Below are 22,583 nucleotides of genomic sequence, written 5' to 3' on the forward strand. Positions count from 1 at the left end.
CTTATCCTTATTGGAGCTTACAAAATCCCTGGGGCTTACATCTTCCTAGAAAAATGGGGGGGCCCAGTTCTCGGTCACTGGATGGCTATTTTCTCCCTTGATTCCGTGTGGTTGCCAGATGCAGGGCCATTGTGTATCCAGCCTTCACACATGGGAGTAGCAGCTCAGTCCCCCAACTGCTCAGCAGCATCCGGGCACTGCTTCTGTGCCATACACAGGAGATGGCTTTTTTGGTTGGGCTGACTCATATCTATTCACAATATTCCTCTCTGCTGGCTCCTTAGCCACAAGCATCTTATTCAAGGTGCTCAAGATACAGCATTTGAGGCCAAGTCTCACATTGATTCAAACATCTGTTCTCATACAAGGACTGTTATCTCCAGAACACCAAGTCCAGGCAATTGAGAAATCCATAACCCTGCCCATGTTTTAGAACTCCAGGGTTGGACCAGCCTCCCAAGGCCTCTATTTTCACCTCCTTTGGGACCGTCCAGTTTAATCCCTTTATTGGCTAAGGGCTTTGAAATGAATCCTATTAAAACTCACTCTGCAGATCAGGGAAATGGAGAGTTCAAGGGCATGGAGTCACATCTTTCTCATCATTCTTTAGTGGAAACAATAGAAAGAAATAAAAATACTGATCAATCTCTCAGTAAATCACACAGCTATACAGGCAAATAACTGTATATTAGCGCATGTTAATTGCTCAATATATGTTACTTTTTATCATTATTGTTTGGAATATTTTAAATGCATACTGACTGTGCCCCACTGAATCTTTCATATGTTGAGAAGCTTTAAGGTAGAGGGGAAAGATCCTGGCTTTTGGAACCAATAGCTCTGGTGTTGATTCATGGCTCTGTCATCCTTTATCTCTGCGAACTTAGGTAAATGACATCATCCAACTTCCATTTTTCTTCTCTAAAATTAATTGTACGGGCTAATTGCACAGAAACCAGATAGCCTTACGCTTCCTGCCAGGACATATACTTGACACTTAAAATAATATCCTGAATCTCAAGGCTATGAGTCCACAGCTGCCTGACCAGCAGAAAATTCAGTCTTTTGATGGCAGCCCTTCCCATTAGTTCATTCTGTCTGGGAAGCCCCATGATGAGGCGTGCCAGGAGTCACTCCATTTTCATGTGCTCTGCTCTTACCCCTAGACTGCTGATCTTACGCTTCTCTTTCCCTCGGGACAGTAGGGAAAATCCTTTAGGGTCCCATGATTTAGAGATATTTCAACAGTTATGCCCCGCAGATCCCTGCCTTCTCATTTCACAGCATATTCAAGCTTAGGGGGAGAGGGGAAATATCAGGGGAGATCAAGCCTCCAGCTGCCACTGCTCCCTCTGACATTCAGGCAAACTATCACCTCAGGCCCGTTCTTCCGTATCTTCTCATGGGTTCTGAGTTCCCTGTCTCCAGATCAGCCTCCTTTGGGGGAATCCCACTCCCCTAGACTGATTTCTAGATGCCTGAACATAACACATGGACCAGATCTGAGCTCTCCTATAGATATCCCAGAAGCATGCAAAACGAGATGTAGGTCTGGGCATCTGTTTCCATCCTTAGGAGCATTCAGTCATGGTCACAACCCCCCTGGAACATTCTGTCACCCAAAGCTGTTCTATCAGGGGCATACAGAGGACCTTATGTCATGCTCCAGCCTTGACCTACTCCAAAATGTACCTTAAAGTAACTAGTTTCTGCTACACAGTAAGCTCTTAGTAAACATAATTCCCCCTTTGTCTTCTTCGGCTAAGAATGATTTGATGTATTTGGTGGATAGTTGACTATAAAACATGTTTTATCTTTATACCAACCTAATTGTTTCTTTAGTGAAAAAAATCTGTGAGCCAAAGTCCTCTGGGTCATGCTGTTAAATAGAGCATTTCTGGACTTGGGAGCTTACTATCCATGTAGCCTACACGGTTCTAAGCATGACTGGCTTAATCAGAGAAAGCATTAGGAGAACATAGAAAAGCCAGCAGGGAAGAGTCAAGGCACTGTACCAAGGTGTGGGCTGTTTCAGTTTGGACCCCATCAAGCAAATGGAGAAGAATAAATGAGTTCCTCCAGCGCCATGTGACAGAGACACGTAGGGTAGGATGCTCAGGTTAAGAGTAAAGAGCCAAGAATAAATAAGAACCTTCCCCAGAGTTTACAAGTAAAGCAGGAAGTCAACTGCTTGCAAACTATATTGCTGGGAAATGAAGCCTCTATAAACCTTGTATTTAGGTGAACTTTGAACCTTTGCCAATGCAAAGAATAAATACTACTTAAAATCCTTATAAGGCACTGAAGAAAGGAGGTAACAATTCAAACAGGGAAATGGTGTGGGGACAGACACGAGAAAACAGAGAATGGTTGGCAGAGCTGGGACAGTTGAGGAAGAAGCGTCCAGATCTGGCCAAATCTGACTTACTCACTCCTATGTCCTTCTGGCTTAAAGAGTCTCACAAAATCTTTAAGGAAGAAAATCTGGAAATTGATTTTAAAAATACACTTCTATGATGTCTATGGATATATTATGAGCCTTTCACATTGTAATTTGTTTAAACCACATGGGCACTATTGGTCCCATTTTATAGATAAACAAACTGAGGCATAACTTGCCTCAAAACACACATGGCAAGAAACAGAGCCAGAATTTAAAATCAGGTAGTCTTGATTAAAGATAGAGTTATCTGGGGGCACATAAATGGCTCAGAGGGTTAAATGTCTGCCTTCAGTTCAGGTCATGATCCCAGGGTCCTGGGGTCAAGCCTGGTGGAACCTGGGGTCAGGCTCCCTGCTCAGAAGGAAGTCTGCTTCTCCATCTCCCTCTGCCACTCTCCTTGCTTTTGTTCCCTTGCACTCTCTGTCAAATAAATGAATAATTTTTTTTAATTAAAAAAAAAAGAGTTATCATAGGATGTAGTAATTTCACTCCTAGGGCCTACTACATCTGTTCCAAGAGAAATGAAAACATATGCCCACATAGAAATGTGTGCAGTCATTTTTATAGGAGCATTATTCATAGTAGCTAAAAGGTGGAAATAATTCAGAAGTCCATTGACGGTGTGAATGCATAAACAAAATGTGGCGTGGAATTATTGAGCATAAAAAGGTATGAAGTGCTGATATATACTATAACATGGTTGCACTTTGAAAACCCAATGCTAAGTCAAAGAAGCCAGTTACAGAGATCACTAATTATATTATTCCATTTGTATGAAATGTCCAAAACACGCAACTCTGTAGAGATAGAAAGTAAATTAGTAGTTACTTACGGTGAGAGGCATGGGAATTGGAAATGATAGCTAAGGGATAAGAGAATCTTGTGGAAAAAATAATCAGGTAATCTGGTTCAAGAGATTGGGCTTTCAACTCCTGGGCTATGGCTTCTCCCTTGACCACAGAAGCCTGCCAACCAGAACTTTTTGATGAGCATGCTCAGATACCTTAAAATACATATAGTTTGGGGGCATCTGGGTGGGCTCACATTATATCCCGGGGTCCTGCGATGGAGCCCCACATCTGGCTCTCTGTTCAGTGGAGAGCCTGCTTCTCCCTCTTTCTCTGTGCTCTCTCTCTCTCTCTCTCTCTCACTTGCTCTCAAATTAATAAATAAAATCTTAAAAAATACATATGGGTTTGATATGCATGGGGGAAAAGTCAACCTTAAAGGAGGCTGACTTCACGAGGCTCCGTCCTAAATGGATGGGTAGCATGTTACACTAGGTTTTAACATCCATCTGCAGTGACTCTCCTTGTACCCCTCCCTCCCTGTGGATAAAACCTACCATTCTCTTTCCATTCCTGAACATCTCGAAAATGTGGGATAAAAGTATCAGGGTAGGACTCCAGAACAGATTTGTTACATTGTTGCTCTATTTAGTTAAGTTCACCTTTCAAAAAGGGCCAAATTGAATTCCAAACTTAATCTCTCCAAGGAAATAACCTTCAAGTTGAGAAAGTGTCAGCCACATAAACGGGGCACTGACACTTCAAAACTGAAAAGCTGAAAACTTTTATTTCTCTTGCCTTTGTCAAAACAACAACAAACTACTAAAACTCAGCATTAATTTCCGGTACTTGCCAACAAAATAGGTGTGAAGGGCCCCCTGCTGGTCCTTTACTAATAAATACTGATGAATTGGAGGCCTAGACTCCAATGCCTCCGTCTGGCATGTGTAAACTGTCTAAAATTACCAAGATACCTGGCTCTCTGATGATAATAGTCTCAGGTTGTAAATAACCCTTTCATCATGACCAAGGCTGCTTTCATTGACCTGGGTTTCCCGTGACAAATACGGTAATATGAAAAGGCACACACCTTGTATTTGTCCCTGTTTTCTCAGAGGAGGATTTCATTCCTCAGGTCTCCATTCTAAAGCTCCCCAAAAGCTTTCATCTGAAAATCTGATTATGTCTATGGCAATAATAATTTTTAAAAAGTGCCCACAGTTACACATTTGGTAATTTTCCACCTCCTTTCCTTCTTACCCACCAGATGGTGCTACTTCCTTACATATTCTAAAGACATCAATTAACTATTTACAGTAGGTTTTAGATATGCCGTGTTCATATTCAAATTTGCAAATGTCTCTTATTCAGCATGCTGTAAAGTAATAAGGAATTTTGTAAATGGAAACCTGTCAATCGTAACTGAAAAGCAAGGTGCTTGACTTTTTAAGTCACTTTACCACGAAAGGTCAACACCATCACCAGAGACCCCACCGTGCTACCTACACGGTATCTTATTCCTAATGTAGGTAAGAGGACATGTGCTCTCATCCCATAAACACTGCTTCATTAAAAAGAAAATAGACTACCCGCAATTATCTTAGAACTGTAACTTCATCTTTAACAAAGAGTTCCAAAGACCTTGCAATATTCTTCCTTAATCACAAAATGTAAAGCAGTCTCCAAAATAAGGATAATAGTTAGTCTGAGCCTAAAAGCAACCTTGGAAATGAAAGATCTGAAATTAGAAGGGATAAGTGCTGGATGTGTGGATTGGGTTCTTAGGGCTGTGACAGAGACGGGGCAAACATTCCATTTGCTCTCCTGCATTTCCTGGCCCTCTTGCATGGGATGAGTAAAAAGGACTAGTTCTGACCAGTGAAATCTTAGTGGATATAAGTATATTATTTGCAGGCTGAGGTAGTCAAAAGCCCATGTGAGTTTCTCAAGTTTTTCTCTTCCCCTAACAAAATACTGAGGAAGGGGCATGCCCAGGATGGTGGAGTGAACAAGAGGGCCATAGCCCCATCTCTGTGTGGATCTCTGTGTGGAGCAGAAAGTTAGCCAACTCCTATGGGAGATGGAACGGGAACAAAATGTAAACTTTTGTTGTATTAAGCTACTGAGATTTGGGGTTGATCATAATGCTTGAGCATATGCCCCAAACAAAGCCAGCTTGCTTTCTGCTCTGTGGCTTTCTTACATCATTCCTAAGCAATATATTACTTGATTCTGTTTCTGCTTATTTGCTTTTTGGGGCTTTTGTTAGAGTGTAGGTTTTAAGTTGATTTGCCTTCATCTGTATCACATACGGTGCTGGAATCCTTGCCTTTTATTTTCCTCTCTTTACAAGTAATAACTACAAAAATCTCAAGAAAAGACATTTTCGCATGAGTTTTGTAGACAGAAAGGTTGGAGTCCCAATAATTTAATTTGATAATTTTTGTTTTATGTTAAAAAGCAAAAAGATCTTCCTCAGTATCAGTTTTTTCCCTAAAATGGGAGTAACAAGATCACTGAACTTATAAATTTGATGTGAAGATTGATTGAATCGGATAATAATCGTGAGTACTTTTTAAAAACTAATGGTATGATTTTCTTTTTTGCTTTTCTGAGCTCATGACTTTCATCTTGGTTTTAAGGAGGCTCCCCTTTGTGTAAGATGAATCTAAAATTTGTTCTAGGAGGAGTACAAATAGAATAGATTAAAGTTCTGCTTTCAATATATACATTTGAATTATGCAGTCAGATAAGAGTCCTGTTAGCTTGATGGACTCGGCTAGGCAGTTCTCCAGTGATGGAGACATGTCACTCTGACCCATGACCCGCGGCCCTTCTCTGGAGTAAAACATTCCTTTTTGAACTGTGGGCAATAATGAGAAGAAGAAGAAAGTAAGAGAGTGAGAGCGAAGGGAGCAGATGTCTCTGTACTTTTCCCTCTGTGGGTTTTGGCTCTGGCCTAGAGCAGAGCATTCCGTAAGTGAGAAGAACACTGAGAATAGAGAGGTACTCTTCCTCCTTCCACCATTTGAGATTCTGGGAGGAAGCAGGCATGCTGGCTGCCTGACACCCATTTCAAGCACAGTCACCTGCAAATGAACTGTGATCAGGTGGCTTCCTGGGCTGCCTCTGATCCTTTGTGGGAGGCACTGACCCCCCAAGTTACCGAGCACCTGACTAGAGAGCTTGCCAGAAAGAGTCACCTTAGTAGAACAAGAGGCCTAATGGCCAGGATTTTAGAAGAGACTCGGATCAAGTAGGAAACACAAACAGACCTGAGTAGTGACGACCTGGAACAGCAGGAGCCGAGACTGAGCCACCCAGGGGTCACGGCCATGAGACTAGAGCAGCCAAATCCTAGCTGTGCCCAACTTAAACCTCAGCCTTAAATACCTCCAAACGTAAGCAATATCCTGGTGGATAAAGACTGTTACCCTACAAACCAGAAGAAGCACAAGACATTATACGCCAGATCCTGGATTCTTCCCTGCTACCATGAGGTTGTCTGAGCCCCCCTACTTTTTGTACCTCCACCTGAAAGGACACCATTCTTTATGACAGATGTAGAAGAATGAAGGAGGCCATATGAAAGACAGCACTTTTTTTTTTTTAAAAGGTTTTATTTATTTATTTGACAGACAGAGATCACAAGCAGGCAGAGAAGCAGGCAGATAGAGAGGAAGGGAAGCAGGCCCCCCCGCTGAGCAGAGAGCCCGATGCGGGACTCGATCCCAGGACCCTGAGATCATGACCTGAGCTGAAGGCAGCAGCTTAACCCACTGAGCCACCTGCCTGGTGGCTTTTATTAAAACCGCCCAGCGCTTTTATTCTATAGACAGGAACATTATACTTCTAAAGATGTTGGATTTGGTTAAATTTAAATGGAATTAAACAGTTAATTTGCTTTTTGATTCAGAAGTAGGGGGTTCAAACTGAAGATCAAAATATTCGTAGACAAAATAAAGTATGATATATAAACACACTGTATATAAGTGTGTGTGTATATAAATACACACACACACAATGAATGTATACATACATTTTTACATATATGCATATATATGCATATATGTGTGTGTATATACACACGTATACATAAAATGCATATATACATCAAATGTAATTGCTTTGTTTTGTCTACAGCTACTTTGGTCTTCAGTTTGAAGCTGTTACATGTGAGTAGGAAAAAAAATACACAACATAGTATGATTTAAATTTATGACCCTGCTCTGTATGTTAAATAATGAGCACAGCGTTCATAATAAGTGCTTAATATGTGTTGAATTAATGCTAACTGAAAACTTCCAGAAAGCACAGCATCTCTTGGATATTTAAGCAGCATATAAAATTTAATGTGTTAAATGAAGAACTGTTGATTCCCACCATTCTGATTTACCCTGCCTCTGTATTATCCATGTCAATACATGGCCTCACCTTTTAGCTGATTTCCTCAGCATTTAGGTTTTCCCTTTTATCTCCACATCCAACCCAGCAGGAAATCTTGTTGACTTTCCTATGAAATAGGTTGACTCTATTTCTTTCTCTCTGTCTCTATTATCTAAATTTAATCAGATTTCTGCATTTTACTTCCTAACTGTTCTGCTACCCATTCTTTTTTTCCTCCCAGAAGCCAATGTAATTTTTTAAAAACACAGAAGAAATCCTGTCAATCTCCTGCTTAAAACCCTTTCAGACTTTTTATTACTTTCAGAATAAAGTTTAAATCCACTGTCTTCGTCAACAAAGCCCTGCATGGTTCGGTCTCTGCTTGGCTCTCTGAATTTGTCTCCCCCCTCTCTCCTCCTTCCTCCCCGGTGCAAACTGTACAGGACTCCTTGCAATTTCTCAGTCATGCCAGAACTTCTGCACATGTCCCATGTGTCTGGAATTCTCTTTCTCTGGATCTTTGCAAAACTAGCTCTTTCACGGTCTATATACATCTCTTCTCAAATATCAATTTAGGAAGATTTTTCTGACTATCCCAGTTATTCTTTATAAATGTTTACTTCCATTATAATACTTATCATCATCTATAATTATTTTGATTTTGAAATTCTGCTTATCTGTTTATTGCCAGGGTCCCCCCATAAACTCTGTGGAGGGCAAGAATCTTGTCTATCCACTGTTGTACCCCCATCACCTAGAACCATTAGTGGTACAGAGAAGGGTTCAACAAATATTTGCTGAAAGAAGAAAGAGGGAAGGAAAAAAGCAAGCAAAGAAGCAAGGAAGCAAGGAAGGAAGAAAAGATGTGAGGAATGAATGAAATGCTTCCAAGTCCAAACCATCAATAAAGTTCATTATGATTAATGTAATATATCATAACCTATTTTCTGTTATGTAAGTCAAGATTAAGCCATCTATTATTTATAATGAAACTGGAACTTATTTGCTTTTTAAAACCATCATATATTCTGGATTAATTTCACATGAAATTTTATTAGTCTTGGTTATTGAATTGATTTACCAAATTTGAAACACAATTCATCATGTAGTAGTGCTATTTGTCAAATATTTTCAGGTTCCTGCCTTCACATAAATAGCTGGAGAGTACTTTTGGTCCCTTTTAGGTTGGGCGGGGCCATGTGACTAGTTCTAGTTAATGAGTGATGAGTGGTGATGGCAGTGTTGTGCGTCATTCTCAGCACATAATTCTGGAGCACATAATTACCAATACAAGATGTTTCAAAGATTTCTTTCCTTCTGCCATGGGTTCACCAGATAAAGTTACCATCTTTATGCTACTTTTATTATTATTTTTTCTTTAGATGTTTTTTTCCCCAATAATTTATTAAATTTTGATGAATGTATGTATTTTTGCTGCATTTTTGTAAAGCCATTACTTGGAAATGTCTTGGAATATATATATTTTAGAAATTTTTATTACTGAAGTATAGTTGACATATATTAGTTTCAGGTAGACAACATAGTGATTTGGCAATTCCATACATTATGCAATGCTCATCACAATAAATGTATCAGAATTATTTTTTTTTATCAATTCTTAATCATTCACTTATGCAGGAAACATCTACTATGCATCAGGTACTCTTCAATGCTCTTGGGATAGATCAGTGAACAAAACTGACTATGGTGTTCACTCTTTTGAAGCTTGCATTATAGAGTTATAGAGATAGACAATAAATATCATATTTAGGTAAATTATATAGTGTGTTGTAAGGCAATAAATGTCATGGAAAAGAGAAAATGTAAGGACGATTGAGAAGTCTGGGATTGGGAGGAGATGATCGGGGTAGGCCTCGCCAGGGAAGTGAAGTATAAGCAAAGTCTTGAAGAAAGTGTAGGGCTGAGCAGGCAGATATCTAAGGCCAAGTCACTCCACACTGGAGTGAATTAGCTAGAACAATCGTTCTTAATATCTTGGTGTCAGGACTCTTTTATACTCTTAAACTATGGTAAGGAGCCCAAAGAGCTTCTTGACCATTTAGATCCCATGAAAAGATCCCGAGGACTTACAGAGATCCCCGGGTCATCCTTTGATGGATGCTGGAGCAAAGGCTGAGGGAGGCCTGGTCTGTTGTAGGGACTTCAAGAATGCTGGTGTGACCAAGAGAGATCTACGGGAAAAAGAGAGGAGAGGAAGTCAGAAAGGAAACTGTGACCAAATCATATAGGACCTTCTAGGATACTATAAAGCCTTAATCCATACTCTGAGGGACATGGGGATCACTTAAGAACTTTGAGCAGAAGAATGGCATGATCTGACAAGCTTTCAACAGGACATTGTGGTTTTAGTGTTGCAACTAGACTGTCAAAGCCAGAGAACAAGGCGAGGGACTTGTAAAAGGCTACTACAGTAATTCGGTGGGGGTATCCTCATTTATCAGTTGGCTCTAAATGCATCAGCAGACTCATCCCAAGCTCCTTTAGTACTGTTGAAGTGATACTCTTTCCCTTTGACTGATTCACATTCAATGTACTTTTCTCTTCCTTTCCCTCACAGCCTTATGTAAAGACATCGTTATTCCCTAACTGCACATTTCCCTTAATTTTCTTGTTAAAAGGCAATAGAGAAAAAATTATTTATTTTTATAGCTCCTTTTTAGCCAATATTTTCAATTCCCTACTCTTTATCAGCAAGCTCATTTTTCTAGCTCTTTTAAAAATTACAATACTCTGAAAGGCAATTATGAGTCCTTTTGTTAACATTTCTGTTAATCATTTTTCATTTATTCATTGGGTTCCATGTTTTTTGTTCATTTTGTTCTTTTTATCAGACATATTTTTCTACTAATGAGTCTCTTGCATTTTAAACTAGGTCTGTCTTTGACGTCAATTCTAATATGATTTTTTTTTCCCCCAATACACTTTTTGGTACGTGAATTCATTATAAAATAAAAATAGAAGTTTCTTCTCTTTTGGTACTTAAAAAATCAAGTAAGTCTATCATCTGCTAGGATTTAGTTAGAATGTAGTCACTCAATTTCTCTGTATTTAAAAAATTCTTTCTAGTGTAATACTCGTCCATCTTAAATGCCAATGTGATTTTGAAATATATTTTATTATGCCACATTGTTTTCTATGATTATTTCACCCACTAGATTGTAAACCCCTTGAAAAATAGGCTTCAGTAATCTTCCTTCACCCACCACCGATTTCTTTATCCCTTGTTGTCTTATAAGAATATAATCAATTATAGCATTTACTCATATTATTTCTTATTCATTTTGGTTTCCATACTGAGGCACTTGAAAAAAATTTTTTTAAGTAATCTCTAGGCTCAGTGTGGGGTTTTAACTCACAACCCCAAGATCAAGAGTTGCATTCTCCACTGACTGACCCAGCCAGGTAACGCTGTACTTAAACAAAATTTAAAACCTATTAAAATTTTCTAAAACTCAATTTTTAAAACTCTTTTTCAAATTTAGGTGGAATTGAGTGGAGGTGAGAGGAGTACCAGGAGTCATTAATCCAGAAAAGGAGTTTTGGTCTCCTTTCTGTCTGTGGACCTTAATAGTCTCTCAAACATAGATGAAATATTTTAGTGTACTCATTATCTTGATCTAAGGATTATAGGAGACCTTTTCCCTCATGGGAAGAAAGAGTAAAAAAGCACAAATCAGGGGCATCTGGGTGCCTCAGTCATTAAGCTTCTGCCTTCGGCTCAGGTCATGATTCCAACATCCTGGAATGGAGCCCCGCATCGGGCTCCCTGCTCGGTGGGGCGCCCGCTTCTCCCTTTCCCTGCTGCTCTGCCTTCTTGCGCTCTCTCTGTCTCTCTCAAAGAAATAAATAAAATCCTCAAAAAAAAAGGGTACAAATCAGTTTATTGAAGATGGCTAACAATTCTACAGTTAAATTTAAAAATATATAAAAACTGCTTATTTCTAAGCAGTTTAACTCATATATAAAGTTTAAAATATCATATCTAATTGATATTATCAGTTTAAAATTATTTATTTATTTTTTTAAAAAAGATTTTATTTATTTATTTATGAGGGAGAGAGAGATTGAGCACAAGCAGGGGGAGCAGCGCCAGAGGGAGAAGCAGGTTCCCCGCTGAGCAAGGAGCCCCATGTGGGACTCTATCCAAGGACTCTGGGGTCATGACCTGAGCCAGCTGAAGGCAAACAATCAACCGACTGAGCCACCCAGGCATCCCGATTTCATCAGTTTTATTTTTTTTGTAATTTCATAATCCTTCATTTAGTAAGCTAAGTAGAAAGTTTTATAGCTTTTCTTCCTTCCTTCCTTTCTTCCTTTCACTTAGACTGCATCTTCTCCCTCTTATTCTTTCAAAGGAAGAGAAGAACCAACCAATATCAAGGGTGAATGTCGTTTGCAGAAGCAACAAGAACCAGTTTAGCACTCAGGAGAGAGTGCCATGCCTCCTCCTCGTAATTTCCAGTGCACCACTTATTCAGAGAAATTTCTCTAGTAACAAACTGTAGAAATGATCCTTGAAACTATGGTCTTTGAAATTTTTATTTTTGGTATTATGTATCCCCTGAGTATAGATAGGGCAACTGCTACACATGTAGGGTATCCATATAATTTATTGTCTGAATTGGGGCAGTTTTGAGAATTAAAAGGCAGCACTACCAATAATCAATTGAGGACAAAATGTAGAAACTGACTGTTCCCAACTGACCAGAATGTCTGGTCACCCTGTAGTCAAAGTTCTATGGGAACACTTTTCTCCCCCAGGATTTTGTGTCCTAGAGAGGAAGGAACTTCTAGAATAGTATGGGGGAAAAAAAAAACAAAACACTTTTATCTTCTCTTTTTATCTTTTTATCTTTTTATCTTTTCTTATATCCATCCCCAGGAGATGAGGAGTGATTTTGCTGATTGATGAGTTTGGGAGAAGAAATGGAGCATTTAATCTCCAAGTATAACTACTGCCAAAGCAGCCAATGTAATACTTGATACTTCTAAAAATAAAGATTTCTCCAGATGCTTGTTGCAGAAGTTTCTGACATTATATAAAATATATATTTTTTTGCTTGATAATTCTAATTTTAAATGTCCATATGGACTTTTGGAAAACTAAATTTAAGCATATCCCTCTCTTTACCACGGCTCCTTCTACCGTAAATCTTTTCATATGTTCAGGTAATATGTTCTTTAGGGAAGCTTTCCTATTTTTGCACATCACCCAAAGATGCCTTCTCTGTTTCAGAGAATCCTCTGTTTAATTAAATTTAAATTGAACTTTTATCTTTTTGCATCAACAGCTTTTTGATTTAGGTAATAAATCAGGTTTTATCTACTTTGTTATGTGTATTATTGAGCTACATTTATTAGTAATCTAAGATTTTTTTGAAGATTTTTTTTAAAGTAATCTCTATACTCAGCTTGGGGCTTGAACTTACAACTCCAAGATGACTCACACCAACTAAGCCAGCCAAACACTCCATATTATCAATCTGAATTTTTTAAAGATTTTTTTAAAAATTTATTTGAGAGAGAGAGTGAGTGAGCAAGCATGAGAGACACAGAGAGAGAACACCATCAAGGGAATGAGCAAAGAGAGAGGGAGAAGCAGACTCCCCACTGAGAAGGTAGGCCAACCCTGGGACTCAGGGATCACCACCCTAGCCAAAGGCAGACGCTTAAATGACTGAGCCACGCAGGTGTCCCTATTAGTCTAAATTTTAAAATTGAACCGAAATTACAGAGACCAAGTTTGGATAATTTCTTTTTCTTTTTTAAAGGCTTCCCTGCAAGAGAGTAAAGCTTCAGTTTGTTACTTTTGAGAATGCTATAGATCTTTCTATGATACTGAATCTTTAATGTTAAAGACAGAATCACAAGATACTAAAGGCAAAACTAAATATTTTTTTTAAAGATTTTATTTATTTATTTATTTGACAGACAGAGATCACAAGTAGGCAGAGAGGCAGAGAGAGAGAGGGGGAAGCAGACTCCCCGATGAGCAGAGAGCCCAATTTGGGACTCGATCCCAGGACCCTGAGACCATGACCTGAGCCAAAGGCAGAGGCTTCAACCCACTGAGCCACCCAGGCGCCCCAACAAAACTAAATATTAACAAATACCTATTTTTCAACTGCTTGCAAAAATGAGAATGGCTTAATAAATAATCATGAAAGAGGCAGCACTATTTCATGTATAATATATCTTTTAGATTAGGAAACATCTATAATTGTTTACTGCTGTATTATGCAGTATGCTGTACTATGCCTCTCCCTTAAATCTCTCAAAGCCAAACTTGCTATTATTTCAGGACTAAAAGACACCAAGCTCCAAGTACCTGACTACTTACTACTACTACTCTGAATTGAGTGTCAGTCTCTTCCTTAGCTCTTTAGGAGTAAATTCAGTTGAGTACCCCAAAATTGAGAGGCCTGGACCATTCAGGCATTCCTTCTTGAGATGGGATCCTTTCTCCACTCCAGCTGAAGAAGCTCGAGTGAGAGATATCAAGAGGTCACAGGGAGACTGCACTCGAGTCTAAGGACCCATACTGCCTTCACTCAGTTGACTTCCTCATAAACCCCTTCGAAGTTTGAGACCAGTCAACATCTACCTCAGCAAGGTGCCTTTTCTTGGTGTTCATCTTCCACAGCTCATCACCTTCCTTAAATACTGTGGTCCCTCATCTTTAGGTACACTATACTGTCTTCCTAATTCTCCCATGACTTGTGTTTTTTCTTTCTGTCATTGAGTATTTTCTCTCCTTTGATTTTTGAGGTGATCCTCAAAATTCTGTCTTCAGGGACGCCTGGGTGGCTCAGTTGGTTAAGCAGCTGCCTTCGGCTCGGGTCATGGTCCCAGGGTCCTGGAATCGAGTCCCACATCGGGCTCCTTGCTCAGCGGGGAGCCTGCTTCCCCCTCTGCCTCTGCCTGCCATTCTGTCTGCCTGTGCTCACTCTCTCTCCCTCTCTCTCTCTGATAAATAAATAAAATCTTAAAAAAAAATTCTATCTTCAGGTCTCATCTTTTTTCTGTAGATGTTTCCCTCCTTTGTGTCAACCACCACCTCAGCACAGAAGAATCCCAATTCTACACCCCTAGAGAAATTCCTAACTACCTGCTAGATGTTCCCACCTTGAGATCTCTATACCTCAAAAAGCAACGTCTGTTACCATTTGTACGTGCTCTTTGTCTTCCTTCCTCTGTATCTCTCCTCTTGCCATTCCCTCCATCTGGAGTCCCTCTGCAATTTCAGCCTGTTCAAATTCTGCTGGTAAGTTAAGCCTTAAATATCATCTCCAGCTCAAAGCTTATCCAGATTTTCTTCCCTTTTTTTTTTTAAGATTATGTTTATTTATTTTTTTTAGACAGAGAGAGTGAACATGAGTGGTGAGGAGCAAAGCAGGGAGAGAGAGGGACAAGCAGACTCCACACTGATCATAAAGCCTGATACTGGGCTCAATCCTAAGACTCTGAGATCAGGACCTGAGCTGAAACCAAGAATCAGATGCTTAATGGATTGTGCCACCCAAGCGCCCCTTATCCAGATTTCCTCAACCACATTTGATGTCTTCGTATTTTAAACTCACATGGCATTCCAGGTATATCTAACTTACAGAAACAGTTTTATTCCATATAATTTTATATAATCATCTTATCCTTATACTATAGTTCATAAATTATTCCTACTATACACTATCTACATGTTAAACAAATGTAGCCTTTTCCTCCTCTGTGACTGAGCTGATTATTCTCACAAACCACCCCCTGCCTGGTGTGAATAAAGCACAGAAGTTAATGGCATACATGACATGACACTGTTTTTCTAAAGAAATGTACAATGAGGAGGGTTATGACATATTTTTCCTGACTTCATCCACCAAAGAGCACCATGTTTCAAAAGGGAAATAATTCACAAAAACCCCAGTGTTCTGAGAGCCGTCATGTGGATGATCAACATTTCGCTCTGATTACTCTCTCCAATTTTTACCTTGTGGGTTCCTAGAGGAAGGGAGAAGAAAGATTATCATTTAATCAGCCCTTCACACTCCTTCTGCTCAAGCATCATCTGCTTTTACTTTGTGACCGACTGTCACTATTTGCTCAAGGGTCTGGTCCCTGCCCCTTCCTCTGTGGCCACCAGTTTATCCAGACCACTACGTACGGATCCTTTCCTCTCTCCGCTAGTAAGGGAGAAATTTGTCTCAATTCTACAGGAGAACTGTAGGTCCCTACAGCAGTAGAAAATAGTACTTTTGAGTAAGGGACTGGTGGGGAGGGTGTGGCTAGGTAGGGAAAGATAGCTTAGGGGTTTACGGGATCAGGCTCACAGAAATCCCCAAATTGTGGAGGTTTAACAAAATTAGATATAGGAGAATACACCAGACCACCCTGCCCCAGGTTGGGGTGTGTGTGTCTTTTTTAGGACAGTCACCTGTGACCAACAAAGAATAACCAGACCCTAAAAAGAAGTAAGTCATTAAAGATATCATTGCTAGTCCTTACTCAAGGCAAGACATCAAGATTGATGTCCTCATCAAGTAAGGCCTCCTTACTCAAGGCAAGACAACAAGAACGATAAGGCCACAAGCTCCCTGGTCAATTCTAAATAAAAGACTGTCAGTGGAGGCCCATGTTGGCAACTCTGTCCAGACCCCTCTCAGTCCCGAGAGCCTTTTCTATACCCTTGCTTAATAAAACTCTATTGCCTTATTCACTCTCCTTTGTCCACGAGATTCATTCTTCAACTCCATGAGACAAGAACCTTGCTCTCCCACCTCACTTTCTTCTACCTCAGAGCTCTCGGATCCAGAGCACGCAGGCTCCTGAGGAAAGCAGATGGTTAAGCCCATCTTGACCATCGCACAGTCCTTGGACCTGTTCTGTTCAATCTTTGGATACTGGAGCTCAATCTCTCCACCCCTCAAGACTATTACACCTTCTGGGGTGCATAGCTGGTTTAGTCAGAAGAACATGAGATTTCTGTTCTTCAGGTCTTGAGTTCAAAACCCACATTGGGCTGGTGCTGACAGAAAGAAAGAAGGAGGAGAGGTGGAAGAGAGAGAGAAAGAAAGAGAGAGAGAGAAAGAAGAAAGACTACTGTAGCCCCTTGTATTCTCCTCCAGAACTCCTCCTCCAGCCATCTCTTTCAGGGAGCCTGAATTCATCTTACTGAACTTACAAATTAGAAGCCTATCTGCAAGGGCGCCTTGGTGGCTCAGTGGGTTCAAGCCTCTGTCTTCGGCTCAGGTCATGATCCCAGGGTCCTGGGATCGAGCCCCACATTGAGCCCCACATCGGGCTCTCTGCTCGGTGGGGAGCCTGCTTCCTCCTCTCCCTCTCTCTGCCTGCCTCTCTGCCTACTTGTGATCTCTGTCTGTCAAATAAATAAATAAAATCTTAAAAAAAAAAAAAAAGTCTACCTGCAGGGGAGAGTCACGTTTTCTTCCACTTCTTTATGAAGTCCTGGGCTTCATAAAGATCGGAAAACATGTCTGGACATCTGCTCCAGCCTCCCTATCTCTGATATTAAGCATCTGCTCCACCAGGAATTCACAGACAGCCTAGGTGTCTGGACTGCCTGATACCACACTCTGGTGAAACAGAGTCTCTGCCCACACAAACCTGGATTTGTCTTTACAGAAATCTCTGTAAAAGGGCACAGAAAAATATTACTTTGAGGGTAATGAGAATATAATCAATCTGAATTTTTAAAAATATTTTTCCATATTCAGTATAATAACCATTAATTTTATAATAAAACAGCTTTTTTTTTTTTTAAGTTAGCACTTGCGTCTTCCTGGTTTTTTAATCTTATTTTTAAAATATTTTATTTATCTATTTGACAGAGATAAAGAAGAGAGAGCACAAGTAGGCAGAGAGGCAGGCAGAGGGAGAGGGAGAAGCAGGCCCTCCACTGAGCAGAGACCCAGATGTGGGTCTCAATCCCAGTACCCTGAGATCATGACCAGAGCTGAAGGCAGCGTTAACCAACTGTGTCACCCAGGTGCCCCTCTGCCTGGTATTTTAATTGGGATGTGTATTTCCCTGGCCTCCCCCTTTCCCATTCTATGCACACACGTATGTACATACAAGCCCCCACACATTAGCTTGAGCTGCTTGGGCATAAGACATTTTGAATCCACCTTTAACAGCAAGCACAGTGTTGTGAAGTGGTAAACTGTTAAAATTCATCTAATCCAAGGGTCAGGAGCTCTATAAACCTCGGTAAAATGAACGAAATGCTTGTGTCCCCCTAAAACTCACGTATTGAAATCCTAATCCTTAATGTGATGGTATTAGTAGGTGGGACTTGCTAATTCATGGGCTCATGAGCTCTCATGAAAGGGATTAGTGCCCTTACCAAAGGGACTCCAGAGAGTTTTCTTGCCTTCTTTTTGTCCTGTGAGGATAAAATGAGAAACTGGCATTCCACAGCCCTGGAAAGGGACCTTGCTGCAACCTGACCAGGCTAGCATCCCGATCTCAGACTTCTAGCCTCCAGAAGTGTGAGAAAGAAATCTCTGTTTATAAACCTCCCAGTCTGTGATATTTTGTTATTGCAGCCAGGGCTCACTAAGCTATTTGGCCATACCTGAGACATAACTGATCTCTTTATGTTAGTGAACTTTACCAGCCCTTTAAAATTTTTTGCCTTAAGCATACATTACATAGGTAATCTATTATCATGTCCAGACGTGAGGGTGGGCTTTCTTAACTAGGAGCTCAGAGACAAGTTCCCCCACCCCTTTTTAAAAATTTTATTTATTTATTTATTTATTTGAGAGAGAGAGAGAGAGAGAGAGAGAGAGAAAGCGCAGGCAGGAGAGAGGGGCAGGGCGAGAGGCAGACACAACTCTCTAAGGAACAGGCAGCCCAACTCCAGGCTCCATCCCAGGATGGGGAGATCATGACCCTGAGCCAAAGGCAAATGCTTAATTACCCAACTGCCACCCAGGTACTCCGAGACAAGTCCTTCTTAATCTCTGGCCTCTCTTCCCCAGGTTGCTTTGGGAAGGTGGAGACAGCATGAGGCAGTAGATGCATTGCTATGTAGTAAACAGCAAGGATAGAGAAATCGTAAGTCCATTCATTTGGGTTTCCGATTATCTATCTCTAAATCTTGCACAAGTTTCGAATCTTCTCTTTAATTACGTTTTTAAGCTGTTATCTGCTGGTGAATAGAGATACTCCCGACTTCTATATTAATCTTATATCCAGCTACCTGTTAAACTGCCATTTTTTCCAATTCTTTGTAGACCTTTTTGAGTTTTCTATATAAGCAATAATGGTGTTTTAATTTTTTTCCTTTCCACTTATTAGGTCTGTAAAAGCAGGGGAGTGAGTAAATGGAATTATACTGCTGTAACGTTATTACATTTGTGAGGTGTGGGGTGTAAGATGCCAAGTGGAAAGTGAGAACTGAAAAATGGAAAATAGAAACTGTCAGATATAAAAAGTAAACTGTGAATATGGACAATATTGACAGGAAATGGAAACTGATGAGTTACGTAATCCTATTGTTAGCTGTAGAACAAACATTAGCAATATAATGAAGAGAGATATAGCTAAGAAGCCAGTAGATAAAATGGACCCCCACACACAAAAAATTCAAATAACCCAAAAGAAGGCAAGAAAGGCATAACGGATTAACAAAAAAGAGAAGGTATAAAACGAAAATAAGTAGCAATATTAGAGACTTAAGTTAACTATACCGATAATTACATTATGTGCAAATAGACTAAATATACCAGTTAAAAGGCAAAAACTGTCAGACTGGGTTAAAAAAAAGCAAGTTCTTATGTATTTCTGGAGAAATTATAAACCCCATAAGCTTTTCAGGGAATTTTTGTTGCTTTCCTTTTTTTGGTACAGAAATTTGCATAATTTGCGGGCACCTGGGTGGCTTAGTGGGTTAAACCTCTGCCTTGGGCTAGGGTCATGATCTCAGGGTCCTGGCATTGAGCCCCCCATCAGGCTCTCTGCTCAGCAGGGATCCTGCTTCCTCCTCCCCCGCCCCCTCTCTGTCTGCCTCTCTGCCTACTTGTGATCTCTCTCTCTTTCAAATAAATAAATAAAAATGTTCAAAAAAAGTTAGGAATTTGCATAGTTTGAATTTGATCTAGCTTATCATTTCATTAAAAATTGGAAATATGGCTGAATTTGAACAAAATACTGCGTTGAATCAAATCTGCTTTACTCACACTTATTTTCTTTTTAGAAAACTTTTTATATGCTCAGAGAAAATAAAAGAATAATAAATAATCTGTAGGTAAAAAAAAAAAAAAAAAAACCAAAACCTATTCTGAATGCCTTTCATAGTTCATGCAAACAAGACCCCCAGCTTGAGAGAAAATTCATCTTTGCCTAGAATACCCCTCAACACATTTTAAGAGGCTCTATAATATAGTTATGAAACTTGGTGTATTTTTTAAAAAATTATTTATTTAAAGTAATCTCTGCATGTAACCTGGGGCTCAAACTCATGACCCAGAGATCAAGAGTCACATGCTCTTCCAACAGAGCTAACCAGGTGCCCCTAAACCTTTGTCGGTTTAATGCTGTAAACTTCAAAGAGATTTTTTTAGTGGATCCCAAGTTAATACAGCATTATCATAATAAATTTAGTGATTGGTCATTTTATCACATGTAAAAAAATACATCTCTTTGGGAGACATAACGAGATTTGTTATCTTTGAGTGGAAAGAATAAAATCCCCAATCATACATGAGTTTGGACTCTAATATATGCACACACACACACACACACACCCCTGTATTTAGAACCATCTTAGCAAGTTCACATTTCAGTTGAAGAAAATGTGTAACAAAAGCACAGTAAAACCACATCGTTCTCACTTTTGACACGGGTCTTGGCAGAACTGAAAAGGTCGACCACAGAACTCTGAATGCTATCGGCAAAATGACGCTCTGTCCCCCTCATACCTCTCACTGCAAATATCTAAGCCGCCAATGCCAAGTAGGTTGTCATTGGAACGAATTCTTTACCTCCCTTTAAAAGCCCACAGACCTCCTTCCATTATGCCTTTAATGCATAAAACCCAAACTCCCAGGTTACTTTTATCACTTCTATTTTCCGCTCTGTACCTTCTCATCCAGAGAAATTCACATCACTCTCTGACCTGGCAAACTTGTCCGCTACGTCCTCCGTAACTTAAAATCTGTAATCAAGAAAATCCCCCAGATCATAGAAATGATCCAGGCAGCTATACAGCTAGTCTCTGGGAAGCCCAGACCTTAACCCACAGCCAGGGGCCATGCAGGTGACGTCAAAGGGCAGTTTTCTAAAGTGGCACCACCTGGGCATCACAGGCTCTCTGTGAGTTACCTGAAGTGGGGCCTTCTGTGCACCACTTTAGGGGAGATCAAAACAAGTCTTCCCACATTCCAGCCAGGGCTTACATTAACTTCCATGGGGCCTGGAACACCAGCCTCCATGGAGGTCGCTCAGTGGGCATGAACAAGAGGGAGAGCCAAAGACGAGTCCGTGTCGTCAGCACTCCTACAGATTTGTCGAGCAAAACCCAAAATGTATACATATGTAAACAGGTATGGATACAGGTTACAGACCAGAAAACTTAGATCTAGTTTTATATTCTGAGTAATACCAATGGCTAGAACATGGAATAAAATCTCAGTAAGCATTATGGGGAAAGAATTAATTCTATTTAAAAATCCATAGTGTTTAGTGACATATAATTTTTTTTCTGTAATACAAGGTAATTGTAAAATGCATACTGGGGACCAAGAGAATGCCGAGGTCTTTATAAACTTAGGGTGCTATTTTGCCAGAATTAACAAATGATTTTGGTTGGTATCATTTCTTGCATTTAATGTGTAGCAAGAACTACACAAAAAGATCCTGAGCTTTGTTACATGAGAGAAAAATCTCTGATTTCTTTATATAAAAAAATATGTACATGACAAAATACTTTTGATATATAACTTCAACTCAACTGCTTCCCGAGTGAGATTCACTAACTGGAATGTATCATTTGCAGGCAGTCCTGGTATTCTGGAAGATTCTTTGGCAGTTTTTGGTCAACTGACGATTTACAAAGGATTTAAAGAGCCAAGTTTCATTTGGAATTTAAGTGGTGAAAATACAGTCTAATTTCTTGATGAGAAAACCATTTAGTTAAAAAACTAGCAGGTTTTTAGGCTTATTTATGTACGTGAGAGAAGACAGGACCAAATCCATAATAAACAGCAGGTAAATGCCATGTCTGTTTCCTATTTTAACCTGTGCTAATTCCAAGGGTGATTGCTGTCCTTTACAAATAAACAAAACAGATAAACAAGCAGACAAGCAAACCTTTGAGGACAGCACATCTGAAATGCGAGCAAAGAATTGCTTACTGCTGGTATTACTTGTTATTTTTTTTTTAAATTTTGGTTAATAGTTGTTAACATGCCATTATTTGTTAATTTTCAACAGGCCATGTTCTTGATCACTTTTCCAATCATCAAGGAGGAGATAGGGCAATCCATTCGTATTCTTTTTTTCCTAGTTTCCCTTAAAACCAAAGTTTTGTCTGTACAGCATGGTTTAGATCAATGCAGTCAGAATAACTGGAAATTAACCAGAACATCTTGCAGGTAGACTTGGCATAGATGAAAATTTGTGTGAAAACTTTAGTTCTTATTCATGGGATTTTGTTTTCACATTTCCAGTGGGGGTTTTTTTTTTGAAAGCCTCATTTTTCTTTGTTCAAATGAAATTATAAATTAGCCTAGATATCAATAAACCCCATAAATCTAACCCCCCCCAACTGGTCTACTATTTAAAGAACTACTTGAACAGCACTGAGTTTACTTCATTTGCTATTCTCTGTGCAGTATGAAATGAAAAGGACATTTGACTCCATTGTGTCTAATTTTTTGCCCCTCTTCTTATTTTTAAGGAGACTGCTGTGACGGTGGAAACCATAAGCC

At 39.7% G+C, this 22,583-nt stretch overlaps 1 non-coding gene across 1 annotated transcript; it reads right to left on the bottom strand.

The window, feature by feature from the left end:
• Positions 1 to 11,953: 11,953 nt before the first annotated feature.
• On the bottom strand, positions 11,954 to 12,168 carry LOC122905608. Its single transcript, XR_006384370.1, has one exon. It is a non-coding gene; the product is annotated as a small nucleolar RNA U3 (small nucleolar RNA).
• Positions 12,169 to 22,583: the final 10,415 nt, after the last annotated feature.

Source organism: Neovison vison, chromosome 4, assembly GCF_020171115.1.
Source record: "Neovison vison isolate M4711 chromosome 4, ASM_NN_V1, whole genome shotgun sequence".
In the NCBI taxonomy this organism is placed as follows: Eukaryota; Metazoa; Chordata; class Mammalia; order Carnivora; family Mustelidae; genus Neogale; species Neogale vison.